Here is a 20,600-nt window from a genome sequence, read left to right as displayed (position 1 = left end):
CCTGAGTTTGAGCCCCACTACCAATAAATAAATAAATAAATAAATAAATAAATAAATAAATAAAATAGAGATTCTTTTAATAGATTTTTTTCTGTCTCAAGATTTTCCTCTCTTACTATGCTATACCTAGGGATGCTTTCCTTTTGATTTATGTTGTAATTTCTGAAATAATTAGTGATTTTCATTACTTCTGAAAACTTTTCAGGTTTCTTTTTTTTTTTTTTGACAAAAAACCTTTTTATGGGGCCAGGGATTTAGCTCAGTGGTTCTGCTGCCTGCCTTGAAGCCCAAGGTCCTGAGTTTGATCCCCATACCAAAAAAAAAACCCAAACATTTTTATTGAGATATATTCCACATACCATAAAGTTCAACTATTCAAAGTGCTCTCTCTAATGGTTTTAGAATGTTCACAAAGTTATACAACTATTGCCATTAATTATGTTTTTCTTTGTTTTGCAGCACTGGTGATGGAGCCCAGGGCCTTATGTACAATTGGCAAGTGCTCTACCATGGAGCTACACAGCAGGTCCATTCATTATTTTTTTTATTTTTTATTTTTAGACAGGGTCTCACTATGTAGTGCAGGCTGATCTTAAACTCATTATGTAGCCCATGCTGGCCTTGAACTTGTGGGCATCTGCCTGACTCAGCCTCCCAAGTGCTGGGATTATAGGCATGCACCACTATGCCCTGGCATTATCTTTTGAATATTGTTTTCTATCATTAATTTTGTTCTCTCTTTCTGCCAATCCTTTTAAACATATATTGGGCTGTTGAAGTTTGCAGAAGCCTAACATTTAACACCTTTTTTCTTTAATGAGAGTCAAAATTAATTGAGAGTTAAAGGAAAATTAAAGTAAATTAAAATTTTAATTTAAAGAAATTAGATGAAAGTAAAAAGAACAGCTTTCTTGCTAATAAATGCTGGATTTAAGAATGTGGTTTAGATGGGTGGCAACTACAGATCTCTCAAGAGTAAATCCTAGATTAGAATTACCCATGCCCTCTGCTGAAGGCAGCATGGAATAACCATGTTCTCCCCACATGGAGGTTGCCCCTGTGGCAAGTATGGCCCAGAGCTCTAGACCAGAAAGCACATTCCCTTTGGGTGGACTGGGTCCCAGGAAAGGGGCAGGAGACAGGGTCCCACTGCACCCCAACTCACAGATAAGAGAAGGCAGTTGGCAGAAGGAAGTTACAGTGACGGTGTCTCTCTACATGCGGGCAGACCTACCCAGAATATTTTTATGAAGCAAACACAATTCTGCTGCCAAACCCATCAAAAGTAAACAAACAAAAACTGCACACATTTTGAAATACAGAAATTTGTGGAAACAGGGCTGGGTGTGTGGCTTAGTGTCTTAACATGTGAGACCCTGGGTTCCATTCCTGCCACTGAAAATAAAAGCAAAACCACACAAAAACAGCAATGATAAAACTGGGAGAACAGAACTGAACATTATATATTGACTATAAAAAACAACTACAAGAAATATAGTTATCCAAAAATTCAGGAGTATTATAATTTTAAAGAAATATACTAAATATGGTGTATATATATGTATATATGTATAATTTTGTCTTGTTTTTGATGCTGCAGATTGAATCCAGGACACTATGCATGCTAAGCATGTACTCTATGATTGAGCTACACTCCCATAATTGTATTATTAACAAGAATCACTAAGAGAGATTATGATCATATTAATAAATACTCAAGTAACAGCACTAAAGGACAATTAAAGAAGGATACTTCCTTAAGCCAGTATCCAAAGTTATATAGATACATTTGATACACTCACTTGAAAATTCAGAACAGTGTTGGCCTCAAAAATATTATCATTTAAAAAATTTTTGGACAATAGAAGATGAGATAAATAAATATATCAAATAATCAGTCAAAATACTTTTGATAGATGATTAAGAAAAGACAAAGGAAATAACTAGAATCTGCTTTGAAGTGAAGAGTAAATGTTAATTATCCTAAAATTAATGTGTAATTTTAACAAATTGCACTTTAAAATCCAATACAATTTTCCTCAAAGCTCTGAGATTTTTTTTTTTTTTTGTACCAGGGATTGAACTCAGCACTTCGCACTTGCCAGGCAGGTGCTGCGCCATTGAGCTACATCCCTGGCCCTTGTTCTGAGATTTTTAATAAGATTGATAAAAAATCTAAATGAGTAGGGCCGGGGATGTAGCTCAGTGGCACCACACCTGCCTGGCAAGTGCAAGATCCTGAGGTCAATCCTCAGTACCAAGAAAAAAAATTTAAATGGGTAGGAATATCAAATGATATTTTGAAAAAGGAGTTATGGGGATTGTCAGCTTTGAAAATATACTGTTGAAAACAACAATAATTAATAGCATCCAAGTACTGAAGAAATACTAAACATAGCTATCAATTAAATAGAGCAGAAATCTGAGGAATAAATCTTGCCATACATCAGAATGTAATATGTGATATAAAAGTTATAACCAAAGAGTAGTATAATGGAATAAATCCTCTTGGGATAGCTGATTACTGTATTGTGGGGGAATTTAGGCATGCATTCACCCCTGCACCTCTCCTGGTTAAGTATAACTAAAGAATTGAGCTAAAAACAGAACAAAAAAAAAAATCACGGAAAAAACCCCTAAGTATGAACGAGTATTTCATACTCCTTGGAAGGGGATAACATTGGCTGATTTGAAGGGACAGAAGGAGCCACAGAGAAACACTGAGATTTACCCCTAGCTAAACAGTTTATACTTTCTACAAAATTAATTAAAATGAGGAGACATGGGGAAATATATTTGTAGTAAGAGCGGGCATACTCATCCCCCAACTAGAAATAGAGTTAATACATATAACCATATAAAGGGCTGCCTCAGAGTGGAAAAATAACTTGTGGTATATTCATATGGTGGAATTCAATTTAGCCATTAAAACGAATGAATTGGATCTATGCTATGCCAAAATGTATAATACTGAGTCTAAAAAGACCAAGATGCAGAATGCTAAGTTTAGACTATTATTTGTAGTATAAAATTTAGAAACTCAAAAGTCATTACTCTGTGTACAGATGTGTGTGATGACCAAAAATATGAAAAATGTGGAAGGGAACTGTAAATGAGGAGTGGGGAGTAGGAGCTGGAAAAGTTCTAAAGGAGCTTTAAATGTGTTATTTTTCTGTATGCCCAAAATATTCTATACTTTAAAGAATACTTATAAATTGCTAATAAAAATGATATAATAAATATATATATATGTGAAAACAACACAAACAATTCAGAGGAGAAGAAATACATATATAAAAAGATGCATAGCTTCCTTAGCAGTCAGAGAAGTTAAGATTAAAATGAAACACTAATCAATCACCTGTAATAAAAATTGGTGAAAAGAACTTATGTGGCATAGGGAATCTTACATTTTCAGAGGAGAACGCATGGCCATCTATTGCAAGAACATCAAACAATAGGGGATTCTTCGCTTGTCCTTTTCGTCTCTTCACAGTTAAGTCCTCACACACCATGACTTGAATCTCAGGGGAGATTTTTCTTTTAAAGAACATCAAACTTCCAGATATAGACTTGTGAAAGTAGCTAAGGAGTGTCTCACCCTAAATGTTTCCCAAATAACTAACTCTTAATCCTTAAATGTTCCTCAAATAAAACTCCTAATTCTCAAATAGCAACCAAATCCTCAGGCTTTGGTTAGAACATTCAAGTCGATTCATAATCCTCCAAATCAAATCCAGACCTTTGTTGAGATCCACCTCCCATCTCCAGTTCACCAATCAGTGTGTGGAAAAACACACACACGCACACACGCACACACACACACAAGCACGTGTGACCCCCCCCCCAGAGTTCACTTGTGGTTTTTGTTTTTAAGAGCTTGTCAGTTAAGACAGGGGTTTGTCTTTTGTGAGCGAACCCGCTTTCCATACGCCAGGGATGGACCGGAACCCCCAGCAGCTGTCATAAACACTTGGCCTTTTCCATTTGTTTGTAAAGAGAATGGTGGGGGGCATCAGTGGACTAGAGATGTTGAAGCAGTGGGAGGCATTTTTTATTTTTGTGTTTTCACAAGGGACTCTTAAATATATTGAATTTCTGGCTCTCCTCAGTTCCTAAAGCTGTTTCTTTCAGACTCCAGTCTATGAGCCTTTTTATTCACCCCCACTTCTCCTACCTCCCCGCCCCACCCCCAGCTCCTCCGTGGTGGCTAAGAAGAGAGACAGTAAAGAAAATGTTGTACTTCCTTTCAGAATGTAAATATTTGAGTTCAGGAGTAAACAGAGATGTGTTTGTGTGACAGTTCGCACCAATTCATGCCTAGTGGTGACTTCAAACTAAAATAAAAGGGAAATTGGCAGTTTGCAGGTTCAAAGATGTTTAAGAGAATGCCCAGAATCTAGTGATTTAGTGTGTGTGTGTGGGGGGGAGTGTGGGAGTAGGGAGAAAAAGAAAAAAAAGGTTGGGGGAGGACCTAACACACCAGAAGGTAAGAAGGAGTCCTCTGGAGCTCAGGTGGGCTGAAACATGAGCTCAGGGCAAGTGCTTGCTTTACTTATCTGAAGCCAGTTTGGCTCAGGCAAGGGCACCATGGGAACAAACCTGAGCCAACGCCACTAGAGGCTGCCCCACATACCCAGTGCTGTTCTAAGGACTTTCCATGGATTCAGTCTTCCCAAACATTTAAGATGAGACAGCAGCCCCACTCCCACATTACAGCCCGAAAGACAAAGGCCCAGAGAGATTCCATTACTTGCTCAAGACCACACAGCTAGGAAGTAACAGAGCTGGACTCTTACCAGGCATTCTAGTTAGAAGCCACCCTGTAAGTTCCTATGCTCTAGTCAAGTGCCAAATACTTGATTGGAAACCAGATGGGAAGAGAGGACAAGACAATTAAGCTGACTGCTCTTGGTGAATCACTCCCAGGTGTCTTGCCGTGCAGAGCGGGGATTCACACTGAAGGAAGGAGCTGTGGGCTGCACAGCTGAGTAAAGCTTAGACTCATCCCTGGGCCCTCCAGCCCTCCCTCAGGGCCTTTCGGAGACAGATAGGCTCAGCTGCACTCAAGGCAGGATGGAGTGCTGGATCTGTCAGACTGGCCCGTGAAGAACCTACTGTTAAATTTTCAGGAATATTTTAAACATAATCTTTTCACCTTGGAATAGTTTTAGATCTACAGAAAAATTACAAAGGTAGTACAAACAGTTCCCATGTGGTTCTGCATGCAGTTTCTTCTGCTATCAACATCTAACATTAGTGTGATAGTTTTATAATTAATAAACCCATAGTGTTACATTGTTATTACGTTAAAGAAAATCCATGCTTTATTCAGTCTCACTAGTTTTTTTACCTAGTCCCTTTTTCTGATCCAGCACTCCATCCTGGATATCACAATACATTTAGTTATTGTTTTTCCTTAGGCTGCAACAGCATTTTAGGTTTACTTGTTTTTGGTGACCTTGACAATTTTGAGGAGTGCTAGTCAGTATTTTATAGGAGTCTGTCAATTGAGATTTATGTTTTTCTCATCATTAGACCTGAGTTATGTGTTTTGGGGATGAAGACTCCAGAGGCGAGGGGCCAGCACTATCACCTTGTGTCAAGGGAACACGTACCAATGTGACCTGTCACTGCGGAGACCTGGCAGAGGCAGCACTTGTCAGCTTTCCTCACGGTGAAGTTACTCATTTTCCCCACGCTGCACTCTTTCAAAGCAAGTCATTAAGCATAGCCCACACTTAGGGAAAATAATCCGGAATTTTATTAGCCTGTTGTTAACCCTTTGGTAGCTTGAAATTTGCCATGGCGGGATTTTGTCTCTTGGAAATAAGACAACTCTACAAATCTGGGCTCTTCTGGAGAGGAGGTTTTCTGGCCCACCTTGAATGTGTGGATTCCCAAGAGATGAGAGTGGACAGGTGGAAGGGCCTTTGAATCAAGAGGCTCACGGGGTGCAGGTAAAAGCTGGGGGCAGGAGTGGGTGTGGTGTGTTTGGAGGACATGGATTTAGGTAAAAGAGGCACGACAGACACGCAAGTCCTTGGGAACCTGACAGAAGCCATTCTCCAAAAGGCTTTAATTTAAGTAGAACTGGGGTCTTGCTGGACTTACTTTTGTTTTTTTCCCTTTTATAGTAGTAATAACTACCATTTATTGAGCACCTCTTGTTTATGCATGTTTTTAATGTATATAATTCCATCCAATCTTCACAGACTGTTTAGGGTGAGGTGTCAACTTGATTGGCTGGGGGGACTAGTGGAGCTCACTTTTAGGTGTGTCATGGAGGTGTGACCTTGGGTACTAGACATGGTCATGGGTCTGCTTCCTCTTGGCACTGTTCCCCTGCTTTACTTTCCAGGAACCATAAACTATGCAACTTTGCTCTGCCATATCCTTCTACCATGAAGTTTCGGCCTCGGAGCCAGCTGACCATGGACTGAACCTCCTGAAAATGTGAGCCAAATTAAACCTTTCCTCCTTTAAATTGTAGGTATCTGGTATTGTGTTCAGCAACTAGAAAGCTAATACACAGACCTACAGCATGTGTATTGTTATCCCCATTTACAGATATTAAACATAGAGGTCAAGTGACTTATTCAGCCATGCTGTTCTCTCTATTTCATTTACCTCCTCCTTCCTGGAGCATGGGTTACTGGCTAGATCTGTTTCAAGAGATTGGAACAGTGATTGATGGTGAATGTCCAAGACTTGACTAGGGATGAGATTGGGCTGTTGTTTGCTGCTCAGGATGGTCTGTCTGTGCTCATGGAAGCTCACAAGAACGGGACAGGCCCCACTCTGCAGACTCCAGGGGTTTCACATAAAGTCCGGCATACCAGACTGCCATTTTACCATCCCTCCAAACCATAATTTCCTTCCTAATAATAATTTTCTTTATTCTTTTTCCTTGGGTATATTATTAAGGAAGAAGAAATTATGACATCCTTAAACTTTGTATCTTGATTGAACTCTGTGGTGTCTTTGTGATTTAATTTGATGCATAACTTCAATTCTTTCCAAAGCAATTTTAAAGAAACAGTCTTTAAAAGCTCAACACTAGAATTAACCATTAGGGTTTTGGTTAACTCTATAAAACTGTACAATCTGCATGCATATTGAATAAATGTATATAAAAATACAAGGTATTTCATTTAAAAATCCCAAGCATAAAAATCATTTACAGTTCATATAATATTTCAAGGCAAATGAAGTGCTACTTACTCTGTTTCCATTTGAGTCATTCATGAAGTTTAAAGATATTTTAGGATAAATAATCTTAATGAAACAATAGAAAGTTAGAATGAGACTTGCTTGAATCATAAAGAATATTGATTGTATTGCTTTAGACATCAGTTACTATTTTCAACTAAGACTTCATTGGTTTTATTAAGGTCTGAGCAATATTAGGGACTATCATTAAATGATAATAATGCTATTTTGATTTTCTTCCTCTCAAATCATTGAGACTTTTAAAATAGTACAACTGGAGGTGGGCTGGTGCAAGAATTGTATTCATTTTATTTTATTTGGTCCACTTTCCTCTCTCCTCCTGGAATCTCCTCTATACCCAACTATCTCTTTTATCCAGAGATCTGGTCTGAGATGATTGGACCATGTACAGACACCTGGCCAAAGGGAAGTCAGTTTCTGGACTACCTGGGCCAGTCCCCCTCCTGAGAGCATTTACCTTGGGAGAAAGAGAAACTAAGACAACCTGTAGATGAATCATGAAGAACTCAAGGTCATACAGAGTCAGGGTGGGAGTCAGTCTGTGTGCAAATTGAAGTCATGAGATCATAGGAAGCAGCAGAAGCTGCTCAGTGGAGAGAAATGGGAGAACAGAGTCAAGGCTCAGAAAGATCCAGGATGTGAGGGGAGTAGTGGAGCCCAGTTCCTTATTTCCCACTCCAGACCTTTATGGTCAGATGACACTGGCTTTCTGACCCTTGATGCTTGATAGGTCACTTGTTATTCATTTTACAAAGCTTCCTAGATGGGTTTCTCTCCCAACACAACTGATTGCAGACTAAGACAATTCTACACCACATGTCAAGTACAGGCTACAAAATAGTTTGCTACTCTTCAGCATCACACCAAGTCACCCAGACTTCAGTGGTCTATAGGCCAACATAAGGATGGCTTTAGGGACAGGCAAGTTAGAGAAAGTGAATATGTTAGAAGCTTGTCCATGTATTATAGTTTATAAATGCCTGATATCCAGTGTGACATTTGCTGACAGCATTTCCCATTCTTTTTCACCTGAAACCTTGAAAGCCAGTGAGTCTGTTCTGCCAAGATCAGGGCTCAGCCTTCTCAACATAGTCACTTCCAAGTCATGACAGGTGATGGCAGAACTTTCTAAGGATGCCTGAACTAGAAGTTTATTCATTTGGTAAATTTTTTTGGCAGCTTGCTATGGTGAGGCTCTGTGCAAGGTGCTAGGAATACAGCAGCAAGCTAAACAGTGAATCTCTTACCTGCATGGAATCATGTCTTGGGTGGGAGGCACTCATGATGAGCACTGAATAAGCAGGACAGTCCTGGAGAACAACTCGTGATGGTAGGGCTGACTGAGGATCAGCCTCAATGGGCTGCTCAAGGAAGACCTCTCCAAAGAAAAACAGGAAATGGCATTCCCAAAACCCTTTCAGGATAGAGAATGTGGAGCGATCTAAGGATTGAAAAAAGGCACAGTCTATGGAGTAGATGGCATCTCCCACATGCACCCCTTGGTGCCTGCTGTCCCAGATGATTTTCCTCTTTTTGGAAGTATCAGTCTTATCTAATGATTTGTGCCTAAATCTTTTGGTTGGAGATCCACAATTTCTCTCCCCTTCTAACTCTTCCTCTCTTCTGTCCTACAGTTGCTGGTCCTCTCCATCACCATCCAGACTATTGTGGCCACTTTCTATGTGGGCAGCAATTCTGTTCTGTGTGCTGCTGTAGTTCACCATCTAGTGTCTGGCATCATTCATCAGGATATATTTGCGAATGCATGAATAAAATGTTCAGTCCACTTTTCGCTCCACCTCTCGCATCCCCATTTTGCAGGCTACTGTCGGGATTATTGCGTGAAAACAGAATCCAATTGTATCAACAACCTACAAATCCTCTGGTGATTGATCTCCACTGCCAAAAAGTCAAGACCCTCAAAATAGTCTTTACAGGTCTTTAGAATTTGATCCCGATCTGCCATTGTGGCTCATCTCCTGAATGCTAAATGCAGTCACTTAGAAATACCATCTCCTGGTGATATCAAGAGCTCCTTTTGCTGTCCCTTTGGGATTGCCCACCTGCCACCCTGCTGGTCAGGCCAGATGTTCCCCATTCTTCAAACCCTAGCTCAAATATCACCCTCTCATGTGACCTTCTCTTGTTAAGGCAAGAACCATTCCAACTGAGCTCAGCACACCTTGTTCATATTGCTTCTGAGGCCCACCCCATGTATTACCTATTAGTTGGCCTATGTCTGTCTCTCTGGAGAGATGGTCTCTCCCTTGACACCCCGAGGTCACATGAGCTACATCTTATTCATTTATCTTTGATTCCCCAGTTGTTAACATGGAAGCATGTGTGAAATTTGTAATGAGAGGTAAAATCTACTGACTGCATGCAATGTGCCAGATATTTAACACTGCCACCTCTTTCATCCTCAAAATAATTCTCAGAGGTAGGTCATAGTATGGTTCTTATTTTACAACTGAGGAAACTGAGGCTCAGAGAAGTTAAATGCTTTGCCTGGAGTTGCACAGGTAGTAGAACCATAACACATGTAACACTCCAGACTCAGTCCTGACTGCCTACTGGAATGCCCAAGGAGCTGTGAAGAACCTCTGGTGTCTGAGCCTCATTCCAGAACAGCTGGGCCACTGAGGTAATGACCTGGGCCATAGACATAAATCAAGACCCCCCAGGGCTGAGAACTCTGGTGAGAAAGAAGCATCACCTGGATTATTTGTTAAGTAGATGGATCACTGCACTTCTCTTCCAGAACATGCGGTTTCCATAGATTAGCACTGAAGCCTAGAGATTTGTGGTTTAACTCTTGGTGATTCTCATTGTTTTATTCCTTTTATTTGTGGGGCCTTCACACCCAGCTATATCTTCAGTTTTTTAAAATTTTATTTTATTTTTGTTTTGAGACAGGGTCTTACTAAGTCACCAAGTTGCCCAGGATAGGTTTGAACCTGTGATCCTCCTGCACCAGTCTCCCAGAGTGCTGGGATTATAGAACTGCACCATCACACCTGACTTGTGATTCTCATCTTAAAGGAAGTTTGGTAATACTGCTAAAGAGCAGGATTGAAAGTCATTTAAGTAGGGCTTTAGACATTAACCTTCAGGGTCTGATTGAAAAATATAGCAAATGTTTAAATTAAAGATATTTTATCATAGTAGAAAACACATTGCTACTAACTGCCCTCAGAAATACTGCCCCCCCCCACACACTTTGAACACACTTATCCCACCATTCTTGCTACTTTCTGAAGCAGTTCTGGAAGTCCTCTTTTGTGAGTGTCTTTAATGGTACTTGTGGCTGCCTTGATGTCCTGAATGGATTCAGAATGTTTACCTTTCATAATTATTTTGACTTTGGGGAAGAGCCAGAAGTCGCACACTGCCGGATCCAGTGAATAAGGTGGATGAGGGTACACTGTAATATTTTCAGGAGCCTGCCTTTCCATTGGGTGACACTGAGCAGCAGCATTCCTCATAAAGATACTCACAAAAGAGGAATTCCAGAACTGTTTCAGAAAGTGGCAAGAACAATAAATGTATTTGAAGCAAGAGGAAATGTTTCAGTGATGTATCTTTTATTTTAATACATTTTTCTAAAATTTAAATATTCAGTACACATTTTCATGATACCTCCTACCTTGCCTATCAGTGATGGTATGGAGACACTGGGAAGATCTGGGGCTGTGTGCTCATGTGGATGAACTTTCAGACCATGAGCAGCACAGTGAGTCCCACTGCTTCAGGGACACTAAGCTGGAATAGCTGACAGCACCATAGAAGCATATAGCTGTAATTTGTTTCTTGATAGTGCCTAACCCCAACATTTCACCAGGACTTGTCTTGAGCATTCTACATACTGTGGCAACAAACTAGAGGAGCAGCCTTGTGGCTTCTTAAGTGTAGAAGGGGACAATGCAGACAGGCACCAGGTAAGCTCTGGCTGAGGCCTCCCCCACCTCCTCCCTTGGGGCTTCCTGAGCTTTGCCCCACTGCAGCCCCTATGATGAAGCAGTTAATGAAGCCAGACTCCTGTCACTGCCTCCATCTCCTTCAGCAGATTCACTGAGTGTCTGATGGAAGGCTGGTCCTTTGCCTGTCCCTGCCTCCCAAAGGGTTGACTCTGGGCTCCTTTTGAGGAGCCTTATCACTGGCTCTCTGAAATCTGGCCAGCTGGTTTCTGAGTGATTTTATGGTCATCATTTGATCAGCCCTGTTTCATGCTTCTTAACTGCTGTGTTTACTGACCTTTCTCAAGATTCAGAAGGAAATGCCTCTCTTCCACATGCAATTCACACAGACTAAATTCAAGAAAAGCTCTCCTTTGCTGTTCTTTTCTTTCTCCCTTTCTCATCCCAAGAGAAGCTCTGAATCTATTTATGGACAACATTCAGGTTCTAGAACTTATGCTGCCAGAAGAGTGTTCCTAATGGGAAATCTAACTGGGCCTCCCACTGACAGAGAAGACCACCCCATCTGCAGCGAGGGACAAGGGACACTCCCAGCCCAGATGTAAAGAAATGCAGCAGATTGTGGCTTGATGTATATTCATTGCTTATTTAATATTTGAGCATCTTTTTCTAAAGATATTTCTATTGAACTCACTTGTGGTGTCACCATCTGGAAAGTATCAGGCCTCGCCCACTGAGGTAAACCCCTATTGCGTATTTTTCCCTTTTATGTGAGCCCAGTGGGCATGGAGTGTGTATCTCCATGTTTAGCACAGATCCTTGCCAAAGCAGCTCTCAAACATATGACACTCTCTAAATAAATCGTGTTGTATAGGCCATTAGCCACCCCTCCTAACTGAAGCTAACAGAAAGTTTCAATGGGGGTTTGAGGAACCTCTACGACTTCTTGATGTGAGGTCCTTTTCACATTCTAAAGCAATGGATTAGGATTTTAAGAGAAAGTAAGCTGTCTGAAAGCCCATTTGTTCGGCTGGGGGTGTAGCTCAGTGGTAGAGCGTGATTTTAGCATGTATAAGGCCCTAGGATCAATCCAGCATCCCCCAAACCAACAAAACCCCCCAAACAAATAAGAACAAAGCAACCCACACTCCAAACAGCACAATGAAAAAACAAATCCAACTCATTTATGTTATTATGATCAATTTTTAAATTGGGCCAAATTTTCTCCAAGGTTTAAAACCAGACCTGTCTAAACTCACACAGAAAAGATCTAGTCAGCTCCCTAGGGAACTGGTAAACAGGGCCAGCAGAGGGCTACAACAAGTGAGCAAAGAGAAACTGAAAAATCATCCATGATGGACAAGAGGGATGGATGGAGATGAAAAGTTTTATTGGGAGACAGTGTGGAGGATGCTCATGTTTTGCTTAGTAGGTTTATCATTCTTGTGCTTTGAAAATGTTTATAAAATTAATTTCCATTCTCTGAGTGTTCATAAATCACTGGTGCAAGGAAGAATTTAAGATATGGTCTAGTTGACCATGAAAAATGAATCTTTGTTGTAGATAAGGCAAAAGAGGAGAACATCTATTAATCCAAACTTGTGTTAAGCTTCTGCCATGTAATGTGATTGTGAGAAAGAATAAGACTCCCTTAACTTTTCCACAGGAAATCTGCCTAGCACAGTGCAGTAGCTTCAGGTGGAGAGGGCAATGTATTTTGTCTTAGAATAACATGTTTCAGGCTATTGCATTAAAAAACCTACCCATTCATTTGGTGATAAAGCTCATTTCCCACTATGCTTAATAGGTATTGCATAGAAGTATTGAAAAAAAACCCCAATTCTAGATAAATTAGACAAAAGTGAGATTAAATTAGGAAAGAGGAAAAGAGCTGAACTGCCATGGAAAGGAAGCAGTTATGAAGTAGTTTGCTCTCACAAGAATGACCTTCTTTGCAGGATTCTCTGGCCTTTCCACCAGCATGGCCTTGAATTTCAAAGGAAAAGCCTCATAGAAGGATAGTAGACAGGTTTGCCTTCTCAGAGCCCCCTACAGGACAGGATCAGTGCACTAAATTGTTAGGTAACACTGTACACTTCCATTCTCATCACAAGGGCTTTACTGCTGCATCTTTCTGGGTTCCTTTGAGAGGCTCCTTCCATGCTGTCACATGGTCATTGTTTCTGTTATTTGTATCAGCAGGCTGCTCTTCTTCAGGCCATTTGGCAATTTATCCAGTATGAAGTTTGGCAACAATCTATCATGCAACCTAAGATTATAGACAAAACCATTTTGTTGACATAAGGACTGAAACAATGTTAGAAACCAGATGTGATACTATATCATCTGTTTATCATAGCTAAATTCAGGGGGTGAATTCTGCTGGTTTTCTTGTTGTCCCTAAGATAATTAGATACCCTAAATGACAAAGTATTGTCCTATCACAAGTTTTAGATATTTCTGAATATTGAAATAAAATAATGTTTCCTAAAAGAGAAGTGACCTAGTTGAGAATATGATACACATTTCTAATTGTCTTTAACAAGAAGAGCATTTGTTGAGCATCTGGATAGAGTGAAGTCTGAGCCAGGCTTGTTCTTTCTCTGAAGGACCCAGACACTGATGGATAACTAACAAGTCAGCAAGTCGTGACCTCATAGTGTAAGGGACTTAGGACATCCCAGTGTCACAAACTGCTGAAGCAGATGTTTGTGCAAATACACAGGAGGTCCATGAACAAGTGGCTAAGTCTGCCTGAGAGGGAACAGAGAATAATGAAAGACAAAGTTTGTAACCCTCATTCCTGCAACCATGGTATATTAGTTTATGAGTTCCAGAAGTTTAAAAATTATTTTTGAGGATTTTCTAATACATAATCATATCAGCTACAGAGAGAGAAGTTTCATACTTTCCTTCATAATCTGTATAGCTTTTATTTCCCCTTCCTCCTCCTCCTCCTCCTCCTCCTCCTCCTCCTCCTCCTCCTCCTCCTCCTCCTCCTCCTCCTCCTCCTCCTCCTCCTCCTCTTCTTCTTCTTCTTCTTCTTCTTCTTCTTCTTCTTCTTCTTTTTTCTTCTTCTTCTTGTCTTATTGTATTAGTGAAGACTTCTAGTACAATCAGTGGTAAGAGGGAACATCTTTGTCTTCATCCTGATTTAGGGGAAAAGTTTCTGTTTTCTAACCATTATAAATGATGTTAGCTGTAGGCTTTTTGTAAAGGTACTTTATCAAGTTGAGGGAAGTTTCTTTCTATTCCTAGTTTGCCAAGGTTTTTTTTTTTTTTTTGGTCATGAATGGGTGTTGGATTTTATCAAATGTTTTTTATGCATCTATTGATATAATCATGTGATTTTTTGTTGTTCTTTAGCCTGTTGATGTAGTTAAACCATTGGTTGACTTTTGTTTATTGAATAAGCCTGCACACCTGGAATGAATCCCACTTAATTATAGTGTATAATTCTTTTAAAATGTTCAATTTGATTTGCTAATTTTTTTTGCACTTGCTGTGCTAGGGATTGAACCCAAGGTTTTACCACCAAACTACATTCCCAGCCCTGGTTTGCTAATATTTTATTGAAGAGTTTACATCTACATTCATGAGAGATATACTGGTATGCTATTTTTCCTTTATGGTGATGCCCCTGTCTGGTTTGAGTATTAGAATCATGCTGGCCTTATAGAATGAGTTAGGAAGCATTTCCCCTGCTTCTGTGTTCTACTTCTTCTAGATTATAGTGCATCGATATTCTTTCCTCCATAGCTATTTGGTAGAATTCACTAGTGAAACCATCTGTGCCTGGTGCTTTTCTTATTGGAACATTATTAGTTATTGATTCAATGTCTTTAATAGATATAGGCCTTTGCAGATTCTTTATTTCTCCTGTGTGAATGTTGTTAGTTTGTATCTTTCAAAAATTTGTCCTTTTCATTGAAGTTATCAAATTTGTGGACCTAGAGTGGTTTGTAGTATTCCTTGACTGCCCTTTATTTTTATTTTTATTGGTACTGGGGATCGAACTCGGGTCCTTGTGTTTGCGGAGCAGGCGGCGGCACCACTGAGCTAAATCCCCGGCCCTCTTGATTGTCCTTTAAATGTCTATGGGGTCAGTTGTGATCATTCTTTTCATTTTTGATATTGGTAATTTGTGTCTTCTTTTTTCCTTGGTCAGTCTGAGTAAGAATTTTTCAATTTAATTGATTCGTTTTCAAAGCCCTAGCTTTTGGTTTTGCTGTTTCATTATTGTTTTTCTGTTTTGGATTTTGACAACAGCTCTAATTTTTCTTTCTTTTCTTTTCTTTCTTTTCATTGCTTTGCTTTGCTTTAGGCTTAAACTGTTCTTCTTTTCTAGTTTCCTGAAAGAAGAGGCTTTTTGACACTTAAGCTGGCTATGCTAGTCTAGCTCCTCTGAGAAATGGATACCAAGTTGGAAGGAAACATCTTTCTTTGGAGAAACATCTGTGAAAGGAGATGAGGAAGGCTCCCTCAGAATGCTGGGGAAGTGGCCAGACCTTTCTGCAAGGCTGGGCTGGAGTGAAGAAGAAAGGGAGGGAAGATTAGGCTCTGGGAGGGGTGTCAGGGAGTCATCTAGCCCAAGATGGCTGTTAGAGAGTTCAGTGTCTCTTAGGAGAAGGCCTGCTGGGATCTGTCAATGGTGGATGCCTCCCTTGGAAAGCATGGTCTTAGCATGAATGCGGAAGTGGATTCCAGAGCAGAGCAAGTGGGACCTTTGGACAGTTGTGCAGACTGAGTGTGGGATGTCTGAGAGATGTATGTCCATGGCCACCATTCCAGGTCTTGAAAGAGGGAGAGGAGGAGGCAGAGGGCTTCACAGGTGTGAAAGAACTCAGCATGTTTGAAACAGGAAGTCTATTGGTGATAGACTGGGCTAAGTGACAGGAGGGACAAGGGATTGGTGTGAGGTAGGCCTTAGATAATAGCTCCAGTGCCAGCAGCTGGGGAAGTTCCTTATGGATCATGGTAAAAAATTTGGATTTTATCCTGAAGAGGCTACTGAGGAGTTTTAAGCAAGTGAGCGACAGGATTAGATTAGCTTACATTAGATTTATTTCTAGGAGGAGGATTCTGGAAGATTGAGTAGAGAAGGAGCGGAGGCAGGTGAGACAGTGTGGAGAGGAGAAAATGGCCTTTATCTAATGAGAGATGATGAGAGTCCACATCAGTACACAGTGATGCAGCCAGCCCAGACCCAGGATTTCTTTAGGAGGTAGGGCTGATATGGTGTAGAACAGGTGTTATGACTTGTGCTTAGGTGTCCTCCCAAAACTTACGCAGTAAGAGGTGGGGCTTTTTCAGAGGTGGCTGGATCTAGAGTGTGTGATGCTGGGATTGATTCATGGTGTAACGGTAGGCTCAAGGGCACTAGGATTAAGGGTGTGAGTGCTATCTGCCCTTGGTAGCCTGGATAAGATATAAGGGATAGAAAGAGGTGTTGTGGTTTGCTACCTTCTGCCCACCATGAGCTGTTTCTCCTTTGTAATGTCCTTGTGCTATGCCACCCTGCCTTGAAGCCAGCCAATTATGGATTAAAACCTCTATGAACTGTGAGCTAAATAAACCTTTCATCCTTTAACTTTCAGTTTTTGTCTCAGCAATGAGAAAAGTAACTAAGCTGAAAAAGTGCAAAATGAGCCCCAGAAATTGGATTTAGGGGACCCAGGGAGAGAGGAAGGATTCATAAAGAGAATTATAAGCAGGTATGGGGAGGAAATCAAGAGTTTGGTCAACTGGGGACATGGAGTTCCTTCTATGTCCCTGGCATTTGGATACTTGGGTCTGGGACTCAGAGTCATTGCCTGGACCATATATAAATGGAGTATGGGTGCACTCTAAAGCCATATGCCTGAGATCACCTGATCATACGACATAGCTTTAGAGGCATAGGTGGCCAAATTCTGAACTCCGTGGAACCCCACAGTGGAGATGAATGAAAGAAGAGGAACCGGGTCAGGAGACTGAGGAATGGTTAGTCAATGGGAGAATTGAAAGAGTGGTGCCCTCAAAGTCCAGGGAGGGGAGGACTCTGAGGAGAGGGTAGCCAACAGTGTCAATTACACCTATAGGAAGCCAAGCATGGTGGTGTGTGCCTATAATCCCAGTACGCTGGGAGGCTGAGTCAGGAAGATGGCATGCTTGAGCCCAGCCTGAGCAACTTAGTGAGAACTTGCCTCAAAAAATGAAAAGGGCTAGGGGCATAGCTTAGTGTGAAGAACCTGGGTTCAAATCTCAGTAACCCCTCACCCTCCAAAAAACCCTACTCTAAGGGAGTCCTCACCTTTAGAAACTCAGAATGTGACCTTATTTGGAAATAGGGTCACTGCAGATGTCATTAAATTAGGATGAAGTCATACTGGAGAGGGGTGGGCTCCTAGTCCAGTATGCTGCTGTTCTTTGATGAGGAGAAGAGGCAGACAAGGAGGGAGGAATTCCACGTGCCAGTGGGGGAGGATGTTGGAGTTGTGCAGCTGGAAGCCAAGGAACACCAGGATTGTTGGCAAACACAGGAGGGAAAAGAAAGGAAAGGACCAACAGATCATTCTCTAGCTCCTTCAGAGAGAGCATGGTCCTGCTGACACCTTAATTGCAGACTTCTAGCCTCTTAAACAGTAAGAGGATACATTTCTATTATTCTAAGCCACCCAGTTTGTGGCAATCTGTTATAGCACCCTCTAGAAAACTAACATGCAAAGTTGAGGAACCATCATTTTGCTGCAAACACAGGGAGGGGAGTGCTCTAAGATGGAGGGTGATACAGTGTAGGGTTGCACTAACACATTTAGATAGAGATGAGGAGAAAGGTATCATCCAGGGATCCAACCATTTGAAGATCTACCTGGGGTCAGATGATCTGCTCCTACTACAGCTCGTGCACCTAGAACTCCCCATAAAATCTGGAGCAGTGGTGGTAAACCTATGGCACTCGTGCCATGGCCGGCTGTTTGTTATCATTCAAAGCTCTAAAAGGTTTGCCATCACTGATCTGGAGTGTCTTCACTATGTGGCTCCCCCAGAGCAAGTCATCCAAGAGAGATACCAAGGTAGAAATCTCAATGCTTTTTTTGACCTAACCTTGGTAGTCATACACCATCACTTCTACCATATTCTATTATCATACAAACCAACTTCAATTCAGTAAGAGGGACTACTCGAGGGTGTGAGTGCCAAGGAGCCAGGGTTATTCAGGGCCGTATTGGAGGCCGGCTCCCACACCACCTATATTGCTGACCCCCACCTCCATGTTGGTTGCAGTTTTGCCCCCACTCTGTGAGCATCAGACCTTTAGAGTTAAGATATCCTCTGGCCATCACTTTTTGGAGCACCTCTAGGGCAATGCATCTGAAACTGCTCTTTTTGTTCCATTTCCAAGCCAGATTCTTTCTCTAATAATATCTTAGAGGCCCCGCCAGTGACTCAAACACCAAGCTAGACCTTGGGATCATGTATGCTTACTCTCCTTCACCATCTCTCCCGTCCGAACCATCACAAGTTCTGTCAACTTAACTTTCTGAATATCTTTGAAATCTATTGTCTTTTCTCTATATTTATTTTCACAGCCTTTTTAAATGAAAGTTAGCAACTCTTAGTTGGATCACTGTAACAGACTCCAGACTATTGGCTCAACATACAGCTCTCTTAACCCAAGAACTGTGAAGGATCTGAGATTTTACTCCATTTGCAAACTGACAAGTCAGCCTGGGTGCTATCAGCATCCTGGATAAGAGTTTAGAACTACTGGCCTACCATGTTGCACAAATTTCACATTCTGTTCAGTTCCTCTTACTCTGTGAGTCCCACAGAGGGAACATAGAGTGACCCAGATGAATGCTACACCTGTATATAGTGAAGTTCTGCCTCAGTCAAGAAACCCCAAGCTTAGGGAACCTGAATCTTTCGTATGGGGTGCAAGCAAAGCTGCCTGCCCTGTGGTTCATGGAGTTGCCTTCTATTTTCTAAAAATGCTTGCTACATGAACATCTTTGAAGAAATAATCCAGGAAGGGCAGTTAGTACCTCACATACAAGACATGCAGAAAAGTGAGAAACTCAGGGAGAACTGCCTCCCCACAACAGCCAAAATTCAAAGCAGGTCACCACCAATGGCTCTCCAAACCTGTGAGATAAAGCCAAGTTCCTTGCTTGGCACTGCCCTCTCTGCTGGCCTCATGGCTCACTCTCCCTGCCCTACAACAGAAATCTGAAATAAACAGAAGTCCCTCAAAGAGTCTGTGTTCATTGTGGCCTCCAGGTCTTTGCTCAGCTCACCTTATTTGCCTGAATTTCCCTATTCCTTTCTTCAAAATCACTCATTCTGTGCCCTGTGACACTGCTACCTTTTGAGGATCACATGTATTCTGGGGGTTGCTGGGTTTGTCTTTGGGGACATGAGTCTAGCAAACCTTACTCTTTATTGGACTAATATTTACCACTTGCCACTGTTTCCTTTTTTCTCTACATAGAACTGTCCTTTATGTGGTAAAGGCACATCATGTTTCAGTAAAATTTCACCCTTCTGTGACAGGGTCGGGTAAAGACCTAATTTCTATTCTCACTCCTGGTTCTAGTTTGCTTTTTGGCTGTGCTGTCTCCCCAGCAGGGCTGGAGGAACTCAATTCAGAACCAGGCTTTCTCTGTGTCTGATCATCTTCACTGTACCAAAGTGAAAGTTGACTAACCAAATAGTCATCCATTCCATAGCTTTGTACATCTCTACCTGGAATGGGGGCCCAGGGCATAATTGAGCAATGCCATGGTTTAAGCAGGCCCTTTGAAAGTTCATGTTTTGGGAACTTAATTCCTCAATGTAGGGAGACGAAGCCTGGTGGGAAGTATTTGGGCCATGTGGTTGGAGCCCTTATGAATGGATTAAGACTTTCTCACCAGAATGAGTTTTTCCACCATGAGTTGAAGCATCATGAGACCTCTACGAAAAGTGGCTAGACTTTTTTCTTTATAAGTTACCTAGTCTCAAGTATTCTGCAGCAACAGGAGAAAATAGACTAAGACACTATCTATTTCCACTTCTCTTCCCCACCAGACCTGAATAGAATGTGTTGTGAGAACAACATAACTTGGGGTGAGACAGCTTTCAGGAATGCTATGAAAAAACTGCTAATTCATTCCAGAAATAAGTTCTGGTGGTCATTCCATCTTATTTTGAGAATTATGAGTTTTAAAAGAACTGTAAAGAATGCTGACTTCATCTAACTCCTCTTATATTGCCCATTTTTGTTTTTACCTCTGTTTTATGTGAAATGAAGTTAAGAGCATAAATAAGCCACCAACCTGGCTCTGAGTAAAGAGAACTAATGGAGAAATAACATTAAGATCATCATGCACTGGTGCTGTGGGCATCAACCTTTTTGGAACCAGGGACTGGTTTTGTGGAAGACAATTTTTGTGTGGACTAGGGTGGGGAAGTTCAGTTTCTTATTTT

The 20,600-nt window shown here is 41.2% G+C and overlaps 1 protein-coding gene across 1 annotated transcript in view; it reads left to right on the top strand.

Moving 5' to 3' along the window:
* The window catches only part of Tmem174 (transmembrane protein 174), a 74,035-nt gene extending 59,982 nt beyond the window's left edge, over positions 1-14,053 (top strand). The window contains exons 3-5 of the transcript XR_015448061.1: positions 460-526; positions 5,539-6,456; positions 8,868-14,053. The gene's annotated coding sequence lies outside the window, so the exon portion shown is untranslated. The remainder of the gene's footprint in view (positions 1-459; positions 527-5,538; positions 6,457-8,867) is intronic.
* Positions 14,054-20,600: the final 6,547 nt, after the last annotated feature.

The sequence above is a fragment of the Heterocephalus glaber genome, unplaced genomic scaffold (assembly GCF_053883595.1).
Source record: "Heterocephalus glaber isolate CG9 unplaced genomic scaffold, H.glaber_assembly_v1.0 deba00001788, whole genome shotgun sequence".
Taxonomy (NCBI): domain Eukaryota; kingdom Metazoa; phylum Chordata; class Mammalia; order Rodentia; family Bathyergidae; genus Heterocephalus; species Heterocephalus glaber.
Note: the sequence above shows the minus strand (reverse complement) of the source record. Positions and strands in the feature narration are given on the sequence as shown.